Here is an 18,703-nt window from a genome sequence, read left to right as displayed (position 1 = left end):
GGCATTACGAATTAACAAGTTAAAGCCAAAACCTCCCTGCAACCAATACCTTGGTACAGGGCCACGAATCTCTGGAATTAGTGGTTCAGACATTTCATCGAACACCTTTTGGGCGTGGAAATGTCTGGGCTTAAATTCCAGTTGATCAGAAAGCAATAGGCATTAAGAAGAATTAATCCAGAAGGGATCTATCAATCAAACTGAACCACCTAGCATACTGAGAATTCTACACTACTCTAACCCATCCTCAGAAACTTATTCACTACTTAGACATCATTGTAGAGAACATAAACGTTGAACAGAATGAAAACATGATAACAACAGTGTAATAGCAAGATGATAACAGGATAAACAATAGTAAACAAAAATCAAGAACAAATACTGAATACTGAATAGATAAAGAGAAATTCGGATTACAAAAGGTCTAGAACACAGTGTTTGCGGAATAAAACCTTGATAAAAACTTGTTCTCGAAAATGTAAAGTACATGCTACTGATAGCAAAATAATCTGAAACCCTAATACTCAAAACGACGCAGTATTGGGACGGATTAAGAACTGTATTCGACCCATGTGGTCGAGTGAGAGGTCGAGTGATGAGATGGAGTCTTCTTTTCTTCCTTGAGCTCGAATGTCTGGTTGAGTGCAGAATGGAGAAGACTATGAAGCTCGCCATCGAGTATGTAGTCGAGTGGTGGTGATGGTGATACTCGACTTCCAGGTACAGTGGCGTGATCGAGTGATGGTCAAGTGGATGAGGTGAAATTGTTAAGTCCCCTACTCGACAAGGGGGTCGAGTGGTCTGTTGAGGTCGTGAAGTGTCTGCTCGACCTGGGGGTCGAGTGGTTTGACATGATCAGGTCCGCTTCTTCCAATTAGCTCGTCAACAGCTCCGAATCATCTGAAAACAACACAAATATGCAACATGCATGCAAACTATCCTAAACATGGAAAGTGATGTCAAATGATCTGAAATGGTATAAAACAGTAATGATATGATGCTAAAGTGATGACAAATGGATGCTCAAAACATGCAAAATACACACTTATCAACTCTCCCAAACTTAGTCTTTGCTTGCCCTCAAGCAAACAATTAAGAACAAGCCGGAGGTGAAGTTTGAAAGCCAGGACTCAGAGCCAAAGCACCAGATAAACCAGATGTAATCAATGTCCAAGTTGATAGTTCTAAGCTGCGATATGATCGAATTCTACTCAAAAACGTTAGTAATGCCTTATTATCAATCAATCCGACTCATATGCTCGACCTACACATGTTTTCAAATCTACCAATTCCTTTAACATTCATTAGTTCAGGAACGTGAATCAAGCAATGCATCATCAATGAACTCATTTGACTAAGGTAAAAGGTCAAGAGACAAAGATGGTCCCTTACAGAATAGGCTTCAGTAACACGGGATCTCTCAAAAAATGATTAAGATTTAGTAGAATGCTAAAGGTAAGTCCCAAGCTATGCATACAGAGATAAGATCCCATCTACCCAGAGTATATCAAAAGAAGCTCTAATGTAATCCCATCTCCCATCCCAATATAAGAACTTAACTCTACCCTTTGCATTCATGAATCTTTTAAGCCCTTTTTCTAATCATTCTTTTCTTTTCTCTTAACTCTAGGAGAAGCTTTCTCAACACTTTGATACATCTAGCGGATTTGGATTTCTTCAACGACTAAGGTTCTTGTTTTTAACATTTTAAAACCGAGGGTTTTTGCCCATCTTCAATAGCTAACAAGAACTCTTTCTTTTCTTTACAAATCCCAAAACCTTTACTAGACTTTTTCTGCTTTTTTAGCTTACTTCACCAAGACTCTTTTACCTTTTCTCATCAATGAATCAACCCTTTTTTTTTTCTTTTAAACACATCTCAACCCAAAGTATAAGCGCCCACCTAGTCCTATCCAATCCAAAAAATGCGAACTAGAACTACATGAGACACTATCTCTGTCGTTACGAACCTCACACTTTCTACCAAGCTTAATCGGAATAAGATCTCACAAACACTCACAAGTGATATAGGGCTTGAAAGAAAATCTAGGTTTGGGTTTGGGTTAACTACTCTAATAAGGAGAGTCAGCTACTTGGATTAACAAGAGTGATCAAAATGAATAAGAAAATCCAAGTATTTTAGGGTATCCATGAGTTTAAATTTGATGCAGACATGATAATTAAAGATCAGATTCAGGTTCAAATTGATAGGGAATGGTATCAGATCATGACAGTGTGGTCGAGTAGAGCAATCTAGACATGGTACAGTTTTACTTCAATTTCATTGACTATGCAACAGACAACTAGCAACGAGGGCACTAAGTTTATCTGGTGAAGCAAAATGCTTACAAGGCTATCTCATCATTATCCCCTATGCATATGCAACAATCTTAAATGAAACACTCTAGATTCGATCCTAAATGTAATGCAACTACATGAACACTATTTTTTTGTGAAATCATTTTCTGAAATTTTTCAATTTTTTTTGGTTTTTCTATGCCTTAGATGAATGCAGACTCAAGAGTATATACAATGCAACACACACTTCCTGAGCCCTCCCACAAACTTAAATCACACAGTCCATTGTGTGAATAAACTTGGAAGAGAGTACTCAGGACAAATCCAATCACAGAAACAAAATAAAGAACAAATTACAAGATATGATATAATACAATGGTGAAGTGAGGCGCTTACCTCAGTCGAAGAATGAGCGAAGTTGGTCGTCAATGGCTGCATGTGATTGCTCCCAGGCTATAGACGAACCGCCATGTTCCGTATCAGCTCCAGAGGGTGGGTACTCGACCTCATCAGCTTTGTGGCGACCAGCACCGCTTTGAGGATACTCGACCTCTCTTCTTTTGCTGCGGCCAGCACCGCGGTCGCGTAAACTATGAGACTGCATAAGGCGTCTACTTCTGCTGCTAGATCGAGTGAGTGTGGTCCTCCTCTTCCTCCCAGATTCACGAGGCTTGAATAATGAATACCTCACAGGGACATGCGGAATCTCCTGCTCTCTAGGCTCAGGCTCGTGCCGACTTGGCTTAGGCGCGTCATATCTCCTCGAGGGCATGTCCTGAGGGAGTTGGCGAGTAACTTATCATGTTTCTTGCACCACTTCTGCAGCTTGCTGTTGTTCCTGTGAGCTTCGCTCAAACTCTTGCTATCCCTCGCTCGAGGTATATGCTCACTGAAATGATACATGCTTGTGTCAAACTCCGCCTCATCTATATCATCTGTCTCATCAACATCTTCTGTTGTAGCTCCTTCGGTGTGACTAATCTCCTCAGTTGGCGGACTGCCCTCGAAATAAAGATTTTCAAGCGAAGGCTTGAAATCAATGTTCCTTCCCTCGAGAATCCTAGTAGCGTTAATGCAGGGGAGAAGAATGTTGGCGATTCTAATCAATGAATGCTCGAACCTATAGCGGTGAAAGTTGCCAACCATGTCAAACTCACATCGGCGCAAGTGATCCAAGTCCATCATTCTCGGTGCTAACCCTGGCTCCTTGAGCGGTACTCCACAAGCTTCCAGAATTGGCGTCACAACGCCACCCACGCATAGTGCTCCTCTCACCTTCTTCTTGCCGTTTGTCAACGCCCACTTCCTTTATCCACACAGGTGGATCAATAGAGGCATTACTGGTGGTGCGTTGTTGAGATCGCCTCTCAAGACATTCTTTCCCTTTTTACGGCGGAGAATCCCTGGAAGCGCGAAATCTATCATCTCCATGTCCGTGTTAGACACGGTGCCTGTAGACTCCCTGGAGTAAAAAAAGTTGGCAACCGAGCGCTGAAAGTAGCGGATCACAGGACTCCGGATTTGGTTGCTCTTGGACCGTGTCGAGTTTAGCGGTAAATTGTTCCCAATAGTAGCCCACAAATCCTTAAGCTCTTCCCTGTCAAACCTAGGTTTGGTTCCCTTTCCACTAGGGAAACCAAACAGTTCTTCCAACTTCTTGATCGAAAGCTGATACCGCTATTCATCCACTGAGAACGTCAAGAACCCTAACCCCATGGTATCCAGCTCAAAGTCCGTGAGACCCTCATACATCTCTACTTGCAGTGTGGAAAGAAACTCGATTGTCTCCTCCTTATACGTAAGGTTAAGACATGAATGTTTCCAGATGACACTTCTCGAACAAATGTTGCACGTCCTCCAGTAACCCAGCTCGGCTAAAGTCTCATAGCAGGGATACCTCGTTCTCCAGAAGTCATTCATCTCAAAGAATCTGATATACTCCTCCACTGTAACCTCGTCGGGTTTGTTCAGCAGCTTCGTCTCCTTGCACCATGACTTTGGCTCATACTCAGTTTCGATGTCCTCATCGATCAGCTCATATCTACTCGACATCGCTCTCTTTCCTCTGGCGATTTCAGCTCTTCTCTGATTACGTCGTGCTGCGGAGCGTTCAAATTCTTCTCTGAAACTCTCGTAAACGTGTTCTTCTCTCTCTTGTCTAGTGGACCAAGACTCTGCTTCATCTACGTTATAATCAGGATCCATTGAGGATTCTCCACTGTAGTTACTCATGATGAAACCTGAAAACAAATGAAACTCAAGGATAAACATTAATACGTTAGTCCCAACAAACCAAAAACACAAACCGGTCGAGTGATGTGATCGAGTAAACCGTCGGTTTTGATTTTTTTTCTTTTTTTCTTTTCTTTCGGTTGATCAAGTGATTTTGTATGGTCGAGTGAAGCTAGTTTCGTGGTTAGAGTGAGGCGGTGGTCGAGTGGTGAGCTTGAAGAGGAGGAGAGCAGCTGCGGTTTGACCGTGGAAATAGAGGAGCGGTCGAGTGGTGTCGCTTTGGCGGTGAATCGAGTGAACTTGGCGAAGTCGTGTGATGAGTGGACTTGAGAGATGAGAGAACAATGGCACTTTGGTCGAGTGGTTATGAGCTAGAAGTAGTGAAGGCGGCTTGGTGATAGAGGTCGAGTGAATGAAATGGCGAGGTCGAGTTGTTTCCTTGGAGAGAGGGAGCAAGCGGTCATGATGGAGAGGCGAAGAGAGTTGTGGCCGAGTGAAATTGAGACGATTGAGAGGTGGTGGTGGCGAAGAGTGGTCGAGTGGTGAGGCCATGAAGAAGATGATGATGAGGAGTCGAGTGAAGTTGTTGAAGTTGGAGAATGATGAAGTCGAGTGATGGAAACAAACACTTGAAGACTTGAATTGCAGTGAACGGTGATGAGAGATGAGAGAGTTGCGAAAAGTTTGGTGTGTGGAGAGGAGTGTTGAGGTCGAGTATATGAAGAGGATGGTGAAGAGGAGATGCCGAGGTCGAGTAAAGGAGGTAAGGGAGCGTTGATTCAAGAGGGATGGGGTCGAGTGGTTGAGATAAGAGAGATGAGAGTTTGGTTTGTTGGTGGTGATGAATGAAGAGGGATGGGGTCGAGTTTATTGGGTTATGGAGGAGAAAACGAGGTCGAGTGAAGGAGAAGAAGTCGAGTGGGTAAGGTGAAGATGGGGTTGCGTGGAGATCGAGTGAAGGGATGGGGTATGAAGAGATTCCATGTCTCTTGGTCTGCTGCATGGAGGACATGGGCGTCAGTGGTGGGTCACACTGTGTCTTCTTGTCTTTCTTCTATGCTCTCTGTTCACTGTAAAATCCCCAGGAAATCCTGCAATCTTCTGTAAACTTGATAAACTCTTTGTAAGATTCTGTAGCTTCTGTTGGTCGAGTAAAATGATGATTTAAATTTTTTTTTGGGTTTTTAAACATCACTCATACTCGACCAATGTACTCGATCTCTAGGCCATCAGTAGAGTAAAAGTTTTGAATTTTTACTCTACCTTCACGTTATTCCTTTCTTCCTTAGAACCACAAACACAACTAAAACAAATCAAAAATAACAAGAAAGTAAAAATTATTTACAAGGATACACATGGGACTTTCTCCCAAGTGAGCTTGTTTAAAGTCTCTAGCTTGACTCCTCACACTTATCAAGAAGAAAATGAATGATAGAGAGGGTCTGCATAGTCCTCTCTAATATCATCATCATAATCAGCGTCCTCCCTGGAGAGGTCTGCAGCAGAACACTCAATTCCTCTTTCTTCAAAATAGGCTTCTTTCTCTTCTAGAGGGGAATCTATCTCTTCAGACCATCTTGAAGTGAACTTTTTTTTTGGGATAGTGTTAATCCCGCCTTTAGGTTGAGCTTCCTTCTGTATCTGACTCAGCTTACTCCTAAGTTCCTCTCTATAGTTTCTTCTTGCTTATTAGACCTCTTTTAAGCTCTTTTACTTTCTTAGTCTCATACCCTTCTCCTGGGATCACTCTATAGTCTTCAGAGTTTTTTTCATCTTCTGTTGACCCTTGTGCAATTTTGTAGATGCCAAACTGCAACTTGATGTGCTTTCCAAGGTTGAGGCTTATTTTCCCTTTCCTGACATCTATCACGGCTCCCACTGAAGCTAAGAAGGGTCTTCCCAGGATTAAGGGATCCTTATGCTCTACTTCCATATCCAGCACCACGAAGTCTGTAGGCACTTCTACTCCATTAATCATGACTGGTAGATCTTTCAGCATGCCGAAGGGTTTTCTGGAAGATCTATCCGCAAGGATCAAAGTCAGGTCACAAGGTTTGTACTGAATAAACTCTAACCTTCTTGCCACAGAGAGTGGCATTAGGCTTACAGAGGCTCTGAGATCGCACAGGCAATCCCTGAAAGCTAATTCCCCAATGGAACATGGTAGAGTAAAAGATCCAGGATCTTCTAACTTTTCTTGAACAATCTTCTTATCAGCAGCTCGAGATGGAGAAGCATCACATTCATCATCTGAGTCGTGATACATCTTGATCCTTTCCAATATCAGATTTCTCACATCTTTGTAAGGATTAGGAATGAGGTTGAGAACTTCCATTAGTGGCATCACTGCTTCAATCTCGTCTAGCTGTTTTGCCGCAACAGACTTGTATCTCTCCATCCACGCTTTCCTGAATGTCCATGGGAGAGCACGTGAGGGTAATGGAGTAGGTTTGAATCGTTTTACCATTCTCTCGATTATGGCGACCTTCTCTTCTGAGGTAGATTGAATGAGATGGCGAGAACCAGCAGAATGGTTGAATTCAACAACAGAGAATTCAATCTGAGTAGAAACCTCCCCGTCTTGAACATCACAGTCCCTAGTGATTAAGTCAGGGACAGGTCGAGTTGGCAGCTCTCGATCATGGCAGAAAGTGATGGCGTGAGCAGTTGCATACTCCTTTGGATTCTGTATTGACTTCCCAGGAAGTCCTGTAACTTTAGGTGTAGAGGTAGATGCTGATTGGCGTTCCAAGTATCTGACTTTGGTGTTCAATGCCTCCACTTTGGCATTCAGGTAATTGTAGCTGCAATCCAGCTTGTGGTGCAATTTAGATAACTTCTTAGCAATTTCCATGGAGCTAGATGCTTGTCCCTGTAGCAGCTGTTGTACCATCTGTTTCATTTCAGCATCAGGAGCAGCAGGACCTTGTTTTTGCTGAGCTGCAAACCCAGGTGGTAGTTGCGGCTGGTAGTTCCCCTTGAATTGCTGCTTGGGAACGAAACCTTGGTTGTAGGGAACAAAAGGTTTGTTCGGACTTGTTGTTGCTGTGGAGGATAGACTTGGTCTTGTGGATTAGCAACGTTGGTGCTGCGGTAGGAGAGGTTCGGGTTGTTAGTTTTGAAGTTGTTGTATCCTTTGTAGCCACCCTGGTTTTTGTTGATGTAGCTAACTTCTTCCAACTGGTTACCCTCCCCATCTTGGACTTGATACTGCTCGTCATCAACAAGGAAGTGCACATGCTTCTGCTGGCTAAGGAGAATTCTGTCCAGCTTGTCATTCAGCGCTTTGATCTCCTTTCTGTGTTTGTCATCAAATTCAGATGTGCCTCTAACGGTCCTATCACAGTCCTCGTTGTAATTACCATCTGATTGAGCTAAGTTCTCAACCAATTCCCAGCCTTCTTCAACATCCTTGTTCTGGAAATTCCCATTGCAGGCGGTATCCAGAAGCATTCTGATGCGTGGTAGGACTCCATGTATAGAGTGCTGAGCAGAGAGGCTTTAGTGAAGCCATGATGAGGGCATTGGTTGGTATAACCCTTGAAACGCTCCCATGCTTCACAGAAGCATTTCACCAGCCTTCTGTAAAAAGCCAGAGATCTCATTTCTGAGTCTTGCAGTTCTGGCGTTGGAGAAGAACTTTGATAGAAAAGCCTTCTTGCAATCATCCCAGGTGGTGATTGAGTCATGGGGCAGATTCTTCTCCCAGATGTGTGCTCTATCGCCCAAGGAGAATGGAAACAAACGGAGCTTGAATCCGTCTTCACTGACACCATTGATCTTTGTTAGGTTGCAGAGCCTATCGAATTCATCAAGGTGGTCGAGTGGATCCTCCATTGGCAGACCATGGAATTTGTTCCCCTAAATCATCGAGATGAGACCACTCTTAATCTCGAAGTTGTTGTTCAGGATAGCAGGTGGGGCAATTCTTACGATGGTTCCTTGGTGCATCTCTAGCACCAATGTTGGCAGGGCCATTTTGTTGATTATGTTCGTCAGCCATTTCGAGTGGTTGTTGTGGTATTAGGTTGACTGTGTTTCTCCTTTCTCTGAGTTCGTGAGCTATGCAGTCGATGTTGTCATTGAAAAGGAGGTTCTGGTTGCCTGTTGATCGAGTTTGCATACAATAGAGGTGTACCTGGATCAAAAAGACAACAAGAAAAGCACACAGTTAGCAACCGTTTTGAAAATTGAAAAAGAACTTGATCTAAGCAAGTCTGAAATCTCAAATGTAACAAACAAACACCCAATTGGCAAAGACGCCAAATTGATAATAGTTCTTAGTCAATTATCCTAAAACACCAATCATATCGTTGTAGTATTTTAGGTTGTCAATCCAAATGGGTGTGATGCTAACAATCAAGATGTGATCAGAAGTCACTAAGTCAAGCAAAGCAATAACAGGTTTTGGTGTGTTCTAGCAGTCCTGAGTGAACATGTAGAAAACAGAAAATCAAGCAGAAAGAGTAAGACACTCGACCAACACAGCTCTTTGCAGAGCACTGGGTGAGGTCGAGTGACTGGTCGAGTAACAGACAGTAAATGAAACAAAGATACTCGACTGCACAGTCTGTTGCCAGACAACTGGGTGGTTGAGTATCATGTCGAGTAACAAGAAAGAATTGCAGAAACTAAGCAACAGATGACAAGATGTAGTAAACAATAGTAGAGTAAACAATAAATTCAATCAGATAAAGAATTTCTGAGGATGGGGTAATTGAGTAGTTTCGTTTCGTCAGTTTATAGGTGATTGACATGCTCAACAAATTATCCCTAGACAACAAGTTCATTAACCAAATCTAAGTGCCACCGCAACAGAGACCCTCAAGTTAACCTAGTCCCAGACTCAATCACCATTGACGAGAGCCAACCTAACAGGCATTACGAATCAACAAGTTAAAGCCAAAACGCTCCCTGCAACCAATACCTTGGTACAGGGCCACGAATCTCTAGAATTAGTGGTTCAGACATTTCATCGAACACCTTTCGGGTGCGGAAATATCTGGGCTCAAATTCTAGTTGATCAGAAAGCAATAGGCATTAAGAACAACTAATCCAGAAAGGATCTATCAATCAAACTCAACCACCTGGCATATTGAGAATTCTACATTACTCTAACCCATCCTCAGAAACCTATTCACTACTTAGACATCATTGTAGAGAACATAAACGTTGAACAGAATGAAAACATGATAACAACACTGTAATAGCAAGATGATAACCGGATGAACAACAAGAAACGAAAATCAAGAACAAATACTGAATACTGAATAGATAAAGAGAAATCCGGATTACAAAAGGTCTAGAACACAGTGTTTGCGGAATAAAACCTAGATAAAAACTTGTTCTCGAAAATGTAAAGTACATGCTACTTATTACAAAATATTCCAAAACCCTAATACTCAAAATGACGCAGTATTGGGACGGATTAAGAACTGTACTCGACCCAGGTGGTTGAGTGAGAGTTCGAGTGATAAGCTGGAGTCTTCTTTTCTTCCTTGTGCTCGAGTGTCTGGTTAAGTTTGGAATGGAGAAGACTCTGAAGGTCGCCATCGAGTATGTAGTCGAGTGGTGGTGATGGTGATACTCGACTTCCAGGTAGAGTGGCGTGATCGAGTGATGGTCAGGTGGTGGAGGTGAAGACAAGGGGGTCGAGTGGTCTGTTGAGGTCCTGAAGCGTCTACTCGACCTGGGGGTCGAGTGGTTTGACATGATCAGGTCCACTTCTTCCAATTAGCTCGTCACCAGCTCCGAATCACCTGAAAACAACACAAATATGCAACATGCATGCAAAACTATCCTAAACATGCAAAGTGATGTCAAATGATCAGAAATGGTATAAAACAGTGATGATATGATGCTAAAGTGATGACAAATGGATGGTCAAAACATTGAAAATACACACTTATCATACTTCACCCGGGAGTCTATCTGCTGATGACCATGAAGCTGGAAGAAGTAGAAAATACATGGAACGCAGTCCACTTTAAGAGGTACTACTACTAGATTTAGAACAAAAAAATATATATATTTATATATATAGATAGATATGCAGATCGCCCTTCCAATCTCATTTATGTAATACGAACAACGAATGGCTTGATCCCTTCACCGGGTACGTAGGCAGTCATTCTCAAGGATGCAGCTATAATACTTAATAAAATTAAAGTTTGTATTCTCAATACGGAGTTTGCTTTAAGATCTTTAACAAGTCAACTCTCGGCGCCCTGGCCAGGTGTTTGATGTGCGTCTCACATGGATGCAGTGGTGAAATAATCCACACCTTATTAGAAACTTAATTTTCTAATAAGGATAGCCAAGACCAGTTTTCTCGCACTTAAGCTCTGGTTTGGATCGAAAGATAAGCTGAACCTTGTACTTCGCGATCTACCGAACAGATGCTCTACGGGGAGTAAGCCGAGCCCAGCATCTCGCTCCCCATTAATATGCTGAGTCTGCCTCACTTATTCTTAAAACAGAGCCCAGAACTCCCTCTTTAAATTATACATAGGCCTATTGGACATAAGCCGAGAGACGTCTCGTGTCCAGTACACGCTGAATACTTTCATCATTGAAAAAGCCGAGCTAAGTCTCGCACTTAACATCTAGTTCGAACTTAGACAGAAAAAATTGAGTTACTTCAAAACTTAAGTCACTCAAAAGCCGATCTCGAAGATCGCACGCAAAATAATTAAACTTGTGAAGCAAAATCATATGATATTAATAAACGATCAAACAAAATCGGTAATCATTACAAAAACGCTTATTCGAAAAGAATTAAAACGATCAAACAAGATCGGTAGCCATCATAAGGGCGTTTATTCGATAAAAAACAGAAGGAAAAACGATCTGAATGCCACTAAGGATCATCTTCTATCACGACAAAGGCATGATAAGAGAACATTTCACAGCATTCAGGCGAGCTACAGGCCAGATAAAGCATCAGATCGCCCTATTCGAAAACAACGCGGTTGTCCCTGAGAAGGCGATCTGGCATAGGCCACACCAGCTGAAGACCAACTTTCTCCCAATCCTCTGAGCGAATTTCCAGCGCTCTGATCGTCTGTTCGACTTCATCCAGACGAGTGACGATCCTTCTTCGCTTCGCCTTCAGCTTAGTGATCAGAGCTTCAAGCTCCTCGAGGCGGGAATCCACCTTTCGTTTCTTAGTCCGGAAGTACTGCAGCTCGCGGCACTGATCTTGGTGCATAAATCCGACCTGAAGAGCCAAAACAACGAAGTTATAAGAATCACTCCAAAACCAAACGATAAATTAAAACAGTTCTCACCTGGTTAATGAAGTTCTGACACACGGTGGTCTTGGCGTCGGAAGCAGCCAATCCAAGATAGAACAAAGGAGGCGGTCTGGGAATGAAGTCTCCATCAGCAATAATTGTGGGATTCTTCTCTTTCGAGGCGACAACGGCATCCTGGGCACAATCATTGCAGTATGACAATAGGACATCCGGCATGGGAGCCAACCACTGAAAACTATTTTTGATCCAATGGCGTGGGTGCGACTCCAACATGGCCATTTTATGGACGATGTCGGACTTGCGTTCATCATAGTAGCTCACAATCTTGCAATACTCCTTGTACCTAGATTCAACACACGACAGGAACCCTTCCGCTTCACGTCTTGCCTCTGACCTCGCCTGGAACAGAAGGGTCCATGGAACACGAATGTTGTTGAAGAACGGCATCCCTCGTTCTATCGCTTCAGCATTGGAAAAGGTTGGAACATTTTTGCTAACAAGGAAGGAGGATCCAGCACTCTCCATCTTGCAACTAAAGAAGAAGAAAGGCCAATGAGAAAATTGTTGATGCCTAAAGAAGTACTTATAGGGCTGAACACGAAAATGGAATTGGGAATTTGCTTAAAAGTGATCTGGAAATTCTCGCTTTTTCCTTCACAAGAAAAGATGAGAAACTTAAATTTCCCAAAATTGGGAAACCAAGAATTTACTTAATTGCCAATTGGAAGTTCCCGTTTTCCTTTTCCAAGAAATGGGAAATTTCAAAAAGGAAAAACAAAAAATATGACAGTTTTCCTTTTATCAGTTTCGAATGAAGCAAGAAAGACTTTGGAAAACGTAGAAAACAGAAATTAAATTTAAACCGCCCCGAAAATGGATCCACGGTTGAATAAGTATTTTTTAACCGCCCCAAAATGGGTCCGCGGTCAAACCAAAATATCTAGATCGCCCCTAAATCATGTCCACGATCGAATTGTTTTAAAATAAATACAAGTACAAAACGACCTCTTTAGGTCGTTTGATTCTTTTCACCCTCCTCGATGCTAACGTGGCGAATGTCACTTCGGCTGACGAGATCGACGCTGGAACCATGCTGATCTGCCACAGGAGCAACTTGAGAGGATTGTCTTGAAAAACCGAGCTGGTCCGGAGACATGTTCAGGTCGTCATCCCCGAACTCGATGACATTCAAGGCATTGACCTCGTCATTCACCTTCTGAGTTAAAGCATTAAGTCCTTCTAGCTCGGACGTCGCAATCTTCGCACCTCTCTTCATCAGAATGCCAACCACTTCTTCAGCGCCTTAAGCTTGATTGTGGGAATCCACCTTGGGCTTAACGATGTTCTCTTGCTCGTTGAGATAGGCCTTCATCTTGTCGAAACGAGCTTGGGCTTTTCTAGTGGTGCGTGCAACCTTCGCATCTCGATTAGTCTGCAGCCTGTTGCATTCCTTCTCCCCGTGCTCTTTCACCACGACAAATGCGATCTGAAGATCACTGATCTCTTTCAAAAGATCAACCTTGCGACCATTAAGTGTGGCGACCTCGTCATTCAGCGAGCTTATCTCCACCTTGTGGGTCTCCGCAGCATCCTTCAAAGGGGCCATCTCCTTAATGTCCCTCGCATAAATGAGTTTCGCTTTGTCCGTGCATTTCTTCAGGTTGTCGAAGGCATCCCTGTCTGCGAGCTTCAACCTCTGCTTATGATCGTACGTGGCAATAAGGTCGTTCGCCAAAGCAGCGGTCTGGAGAAATAATATTTTTGTTAGAACGTAGTACAGAGTAAAAGTAGAACGCCAGTGGAATCGGCACATACCTCTAATGACGATCTGACAAACTTCTTGTACTCGTCTCTCAGGATCAATTCATCAGGGTTGGGGAATTCTCTCACCCTGGGAAGCATCAGATTGCGCAGGACATGGCTGGCAGCTTCGCGATCTCGTACGAGGAATTTGTCGCCAGTATACTTGAATGTAAACTATTCAGGGTTAAGAGCTTCGCCCCTATAAATACAGAAAGTCTTTGACGCGGGGGCTTCATCATTTAGTCCGGCTTCAGAAGCTGATCTCTTCTTGGACTGATTGTCCACTCCTTTCCCTTTTTCCTCGCGGGATCTTCTCAAAGTCCCGATCTCAGCATCACTGCCATCCTTGTTTGAATCAAGGTTGGTCAGGTCGACATCGACCTTCTCGCCTCCCAAAGTGGCAGTCTGAACTTCAGCAGGCTGTTCGCTTGTGACAACTTGAACCTCAGGCTTGACGGCCTGAGCATGAATAGGTTGATTTAGATCGTCACCGACGATCTCTTGAGCTTGAACACCTCCAGCCTCTTCAAGACATGTCCTATCTTGAGAATCTAGGTCGACTAGGATCTCACGAGAGACCTGATCAACGTCAAAAGAGCCGGAGTTAGCAGGAGGGATCACTAGAACCGCCACATCGTCTGAAGGACGAGCCTCTTCTTTAACGGGAGCAGGAGGAGGCGGCATGTTCAGGAGTCTTGAGGCGAAGCTAATAAAGGACTTCCTGACCTTTCCCATGATGTTGTTGACTCGCGACCTCGTGATGTCTTTCCACGTACGACGTCGAGCTCGGAAGATCGCCTCTCGAACTCCTACAAACTCAACAGAACATTCTGGGCTAGACTTGTACCGAGCTGCAATATACAGAAAAATTATGAGAATGTGATCAAAGTCGAAACTTTTTTAGTCCAATCTATTTAAGAGAAGTCTGCCGGGATCCTGTGCCCCCATCCTGTTCCTTCCCGAGAACGGACGCTCGTGGGATTCAAGATCAACCATAACGTAGAAATAGTACTCCTCCCAGTTCTTGAAATTGCTGACCTTCAGGCCAGGAAGGAAGTTATACTTAGGGCGATTGTTTACCACCCTGTATCTAAGCAACCTAACGGATTTTAACGTCGTCATTTCTTCAAAACAACGAACATTCACCCGATAACCCTCTTCAACACCAAAAGTTAAGGCAGCAACAAAGTTGCAGATCGCCGCCGGAGTGAGCTGGGAGATTGCCATGCGACGGCGAGTTAGGAAAGAAATGATTAAAGATGGGATTGGAAACTAGAGATGGCATTGTCTGAAGTAGGCCTCATATAAACACACATATCCCCGTTGAGGACTCCAAGGACGATCATCTTCACCAGGAATCATGTAAATGATCGGGCGATCTCCAGACCCGCAGAGAGCAAACAGTTCCGCAACAGACTCATCCGTCGAGAGGCTTTTACTCGTAGCGATCTCAGTGTTCCAGTCAACGATCAGATCAAGATCAAAATGAGCGGTCTCCATAGGAAGTAACCTCGCCTCAACTTCAGCCTCTATGTATTGCACGTGAACGTTATAAGCGTCTTCCAGATCGATGAGGGGATCGAATCGATCTAGGTAGTCTACATGTTCTTCAGGAAGAACAGCTGGGTTTTCATCGGGACCCTCCCGATCTGATTCATCTAGCAGCGTTGGAATTTCGATCTGATTAGCTCGACTAGATTGAACCTCATCTCTTCGGTTTTCAGCAAATCGAGAGTTGTGGCGAACTAACATTGTTTCGCTCTCGGAAGAAGAAGAGGACGGAGAAACAAGGATAGCTTTACCCATTATCGGAAAAATCGATAAAAGAACGGAGAACGCAAAATAATTCGCAGAGGGAAGAACGAGAGCTACCTTTGATTCTTCTTGCAAGCGGTGGAAAGTGATATTTCGAGGGTTTAGTCGAGTATAAATAGGAAGGAATGGGCGGCAAACCTACGAGGTCATCATTAAACGTACGAGACGCTTCGGTTCCTGAACTTCACGCGCGCGTACGGACGCGAGGTAGTGACACGTGTCAAAACGCGTCCGGAGATACGAATCGATTCGGAAATCTAATGATTAATTCACATATTCCAAGGTTTGAACCGAATATTCGTTTTCTAAGTTCGGAATTTTGAATTAGGCAACTTCGATTGCCCGAACTGGGGGGACTAATTGTTGGTGCAGGAATTGGCACCTCCGACAATACCGGTTTGAACCGGAGAAAAATGTGAATAAAATCGAGAATTCGATTTAACCAGGATATCCCGGTTGGCCTATTAATGGGCCTAAGTTATGAGTTCGCCAGAAGACCTAATTCGACAGCTGAGATCGTCCAGCCGACTTCTTAAACTTCGGAAAGAGAAGCCTTCCATTTTGAGAGAAGAGGATCTTGTGAAGAATAGAAGTAATGAAGTTTTAGGTCCTACATAATTAGAAGTTTATCATATTTTGATATGATCAGAGCATTGTATAAATAAAGGGGTTTTGTCCTCTATTCGAATCATCTTTTGACCTAATACTAAGCACTACTTTTCTCACAGCAAAACCCTACCTTTTACTCAAGCAACCTTGTTCATCTTCTTTTAATTACTATAGAGCCAAGAGAGAAGTAAATTTATCTAACCCCTTAGTATAAATTCATTGTTTGATTTACAGAATCAACATGTCCCATTTTTGTTTTTTGTGGTGGTGCTATAGGCACATATACCTCACATCAAAAATGTGGAGATGAGATAAATTTGGTACTTGACCATAAGTCATTTGTAAAGGGGAATATACATTATATGCGCTTGGTCTAATCTGAACCAAAGCTGCAGCATGCAATATAGCATGATCCCGTATAGAAATTGGGAGTTTTGTTGTCAATATTATTGGTCTTGCAATGAGTTGCAACCTTTTAATTAATGATTCGGCCATGCCATTTGGTGTATGAACATGAGAGACTGGATGCTCTACATCGATTCTCATCGATACACAATAGTCATTAAAGGCTCGCAAAGTAAATTCTCCACCATTATCAGGCCTGACTTTCTTTATGGCATAATCAGGAAATTGTGCCTTTAACCTGATGAATCTTGCGAAATGAATCTTGCGAAAGCCGTATTTTGTGTAGTCAAAAGATATACATGTGATCATCTATTAGATGCGTAAACTTATACCATAAAATATCGAAACGGCCCGTATGGTGGGGGGATTGGCCCACATATATCACCATGAATTCTCGACAAGAATACAGGTCTTTCATTCCCAACTTTAGTTGGCGATAGTCCTATTATGAGTTTTCCTTGAGAACATGCTTTACATGAAAACTCACCAGATTTAAATATTTTCTGGTTTTTCAATGGATGGCCATTAGAATTTTGCACAATTTTTCGCATCATGACTGATCAAGGATGTCCAAGTCTTTCATGCCATATCTTAAATGTACTAGTAAACTCACACGAGTGATTGTCACTCGAGTTTACTGTAACATCTGATGCGATTATATTTATTTTTGTGCAATATAATCTAGAGGATAGCATTGGCAATTCTTCTAATATATATTGCCTCTCGGATTTTATGCAAAGATATTCAATGCCATCTTTATTCATAGTCTCTATATGATATCCATTACTTCGGATATCTTTGAAACTTATCAAGTTTCTATGAGACTTAGGGGAATATAATGCATCATTTACTTAAAATGAGTTCCCCTTGGCATTGTAAAATTGGCTTCGCCAAAGCCTAATATTATCTTTACATGGCCATATATAGTACTCACGTTTCTAGCGGAATAATTTATTTTGAGAGAGGCAAAGTATTTTTTATCTTTAAAGATTGTATGCGTAGAAGCACTGTCCGCCAGACATATATCTTCATTCTCAATCTCGTATTTTCATATTTTTTCTAAAATAAAATATTTTATTCATTAAAATCTTGACATATGCTATTCGTATGTCATAATATATTACAATAAAAACATTATTCTAGAAAACAAAAACATCTATAATGCTTTTCATACATAACATGATTATATATATAGCTATAATATGTTAATTTTCTCATTGTCATAATCAATCGAGAAAATCTGCCATATCAAGATGAGTATCATCGTCTTTTCATTTAAAGGACGGTCCCGACTCATCACATATGAGGTTAATTTCAACATCCCTTTCTTTTATCTTTTGTGAGGCTTGATACATATCGGCTAAATGTTTTGGTATACGACACGTTTGGTACCAGTGTCTTTTCATGCCGCATATGTGGCAAGTGCTTTCAACATCCCTTTTTTTAAGATGGCCAACGTCATTCACATGAAGATTTTTGTTGGTTTTTACCGTGTTAAAATCATTGGGATGAAAAAACTCTTTCTTTTCCTCGGCCACGACCACGACCTCTCCGCCGACCACGACCACGGCCTCGCCAAAGTCCGGGTCCTTGCCAATTATCATCACCGGATGTAACAACATTCACTTTTAAAAGTGGAGCTGATCGAGGTGGGCGAGATAAATGATTAATCATCATGAGTTCATTATTTTGCTTAGCAACCAAAATGACTTGCATCAACTCGAAATAATGAGTGTATCCTTTGGCCCGGTATTGTTGTTGAAGGAGTACATTTTCAGGATGAAAGGTGGAAAGTGTTTTTTCAATCATATCATAATCGCTCACTTTTTCACCACATAATATCATCTTGGAGGTGATTTTGAATATGGTAGAATTATAATCTCCAACACTTTTGTAATCCAAAAACCAGAGATTTAGCCATTCATGTTTAGATTTTGACAATCACATATTTTTTATGATCAAAACGATCTTAAAGTGATTGCCATACCTTCTCTCGTGATGTATTCATTTTTTAAATTGTTGTGCAGATGGTGGCATAAAAATACCATGGCTTTATCTTTGCTCTCATTTGATGTCGTTTGAGATGCATCTATGGTGATAAGAAGCCCATTTGATTTTATATGCATCTTAACATCAAATGCCCATGTCATATAATTTTTGTCTGATACATCAAATGCAACGACATCGAGCTTAGCTAGATTTGATATGATTATCTATATAAATAAATAATTATTTAAAATTAAGCCATTTATAGTATTTCGAATAGGCATAGCTATTATTCGATT

The 18,703-nt window shown here is 42.1% G+C and overlaps 5 pseudogenes across 5 annotated transcripts; all 5 read right to left on the bottom strand.

The window, feature by feature from the left end:
* Window positions 1-21: 21 nt before the first annotated feature.
* On the bottom strand, window positions 22-1,335 carry AT5G30852 (annotated as a pseudogene; the record flags this gene model as incomplete). Its single annotated transcript has 1 exon — window positions 22-1,335.
* A 1,721-nt stretch (window positions 1,336-3,056) lies between these two features.
* Window positions 3,057-4,454, bottom strand: AT5G30762 (annotated as a pseudogene; the record flags this gene model as incomplete). Its single annotated transcript has 1 exon — window positions 3,057-4,454.
* A 1,493-nt stretch (window positions 4,455-5,947) lies between these two features.
* Window positions 5,948-8,653, bottom strand: AT5G30673 (annotated as a pseudogene; the record flags this gene model as incomplete). The annotated part of the gene is made up of 1 exon: window positions 5,948-8,653.
* Window positions 8,654-9,864: 1,211 nt separating this feature from the next.
* On the bottom strand, window positions 9,865-10,457 carry AT5G30628 (annotated as a pseudogene; the record flags this gene model as incomplete). The annotated part of the gene is made up of 1 exon: window positions 9,865-10,457.
* Window positions 10,458-11,482: 1,025 nt separating this feature from the next.
* AT5G30584 lies at window positions 11,483-18,568 on the bottom strand (annotated as a pseudogene; the record flags this gene model as incomplete). The annotated part of the gene is made up of 1 exon: window positions 11,483-18,568.
* Between the last annotated feature and the right edge of the window lie 135 nt (window positions 18,569-18,703).

This window comes from Arabidopsis thaliana, chromosome 5 (genome assembly GCF_000001735.4).
Source record: "Arabidopsis thaliana chromosome 5, partial sequence".
NCBI classification, from domain to species: domain Eukaryota; kingdom Viridiplantae; phylum Streptophyta; class Magnoliopsida; order Brassicales; family Brassicaceae; genus Arabidopsis; species Arabidopsis thaliana.
The sequence above is the reverse complement of the archived record's forward strand: the minus strand, read 5'-3'. Positions and strand labels throughout refer to the sequence as shown.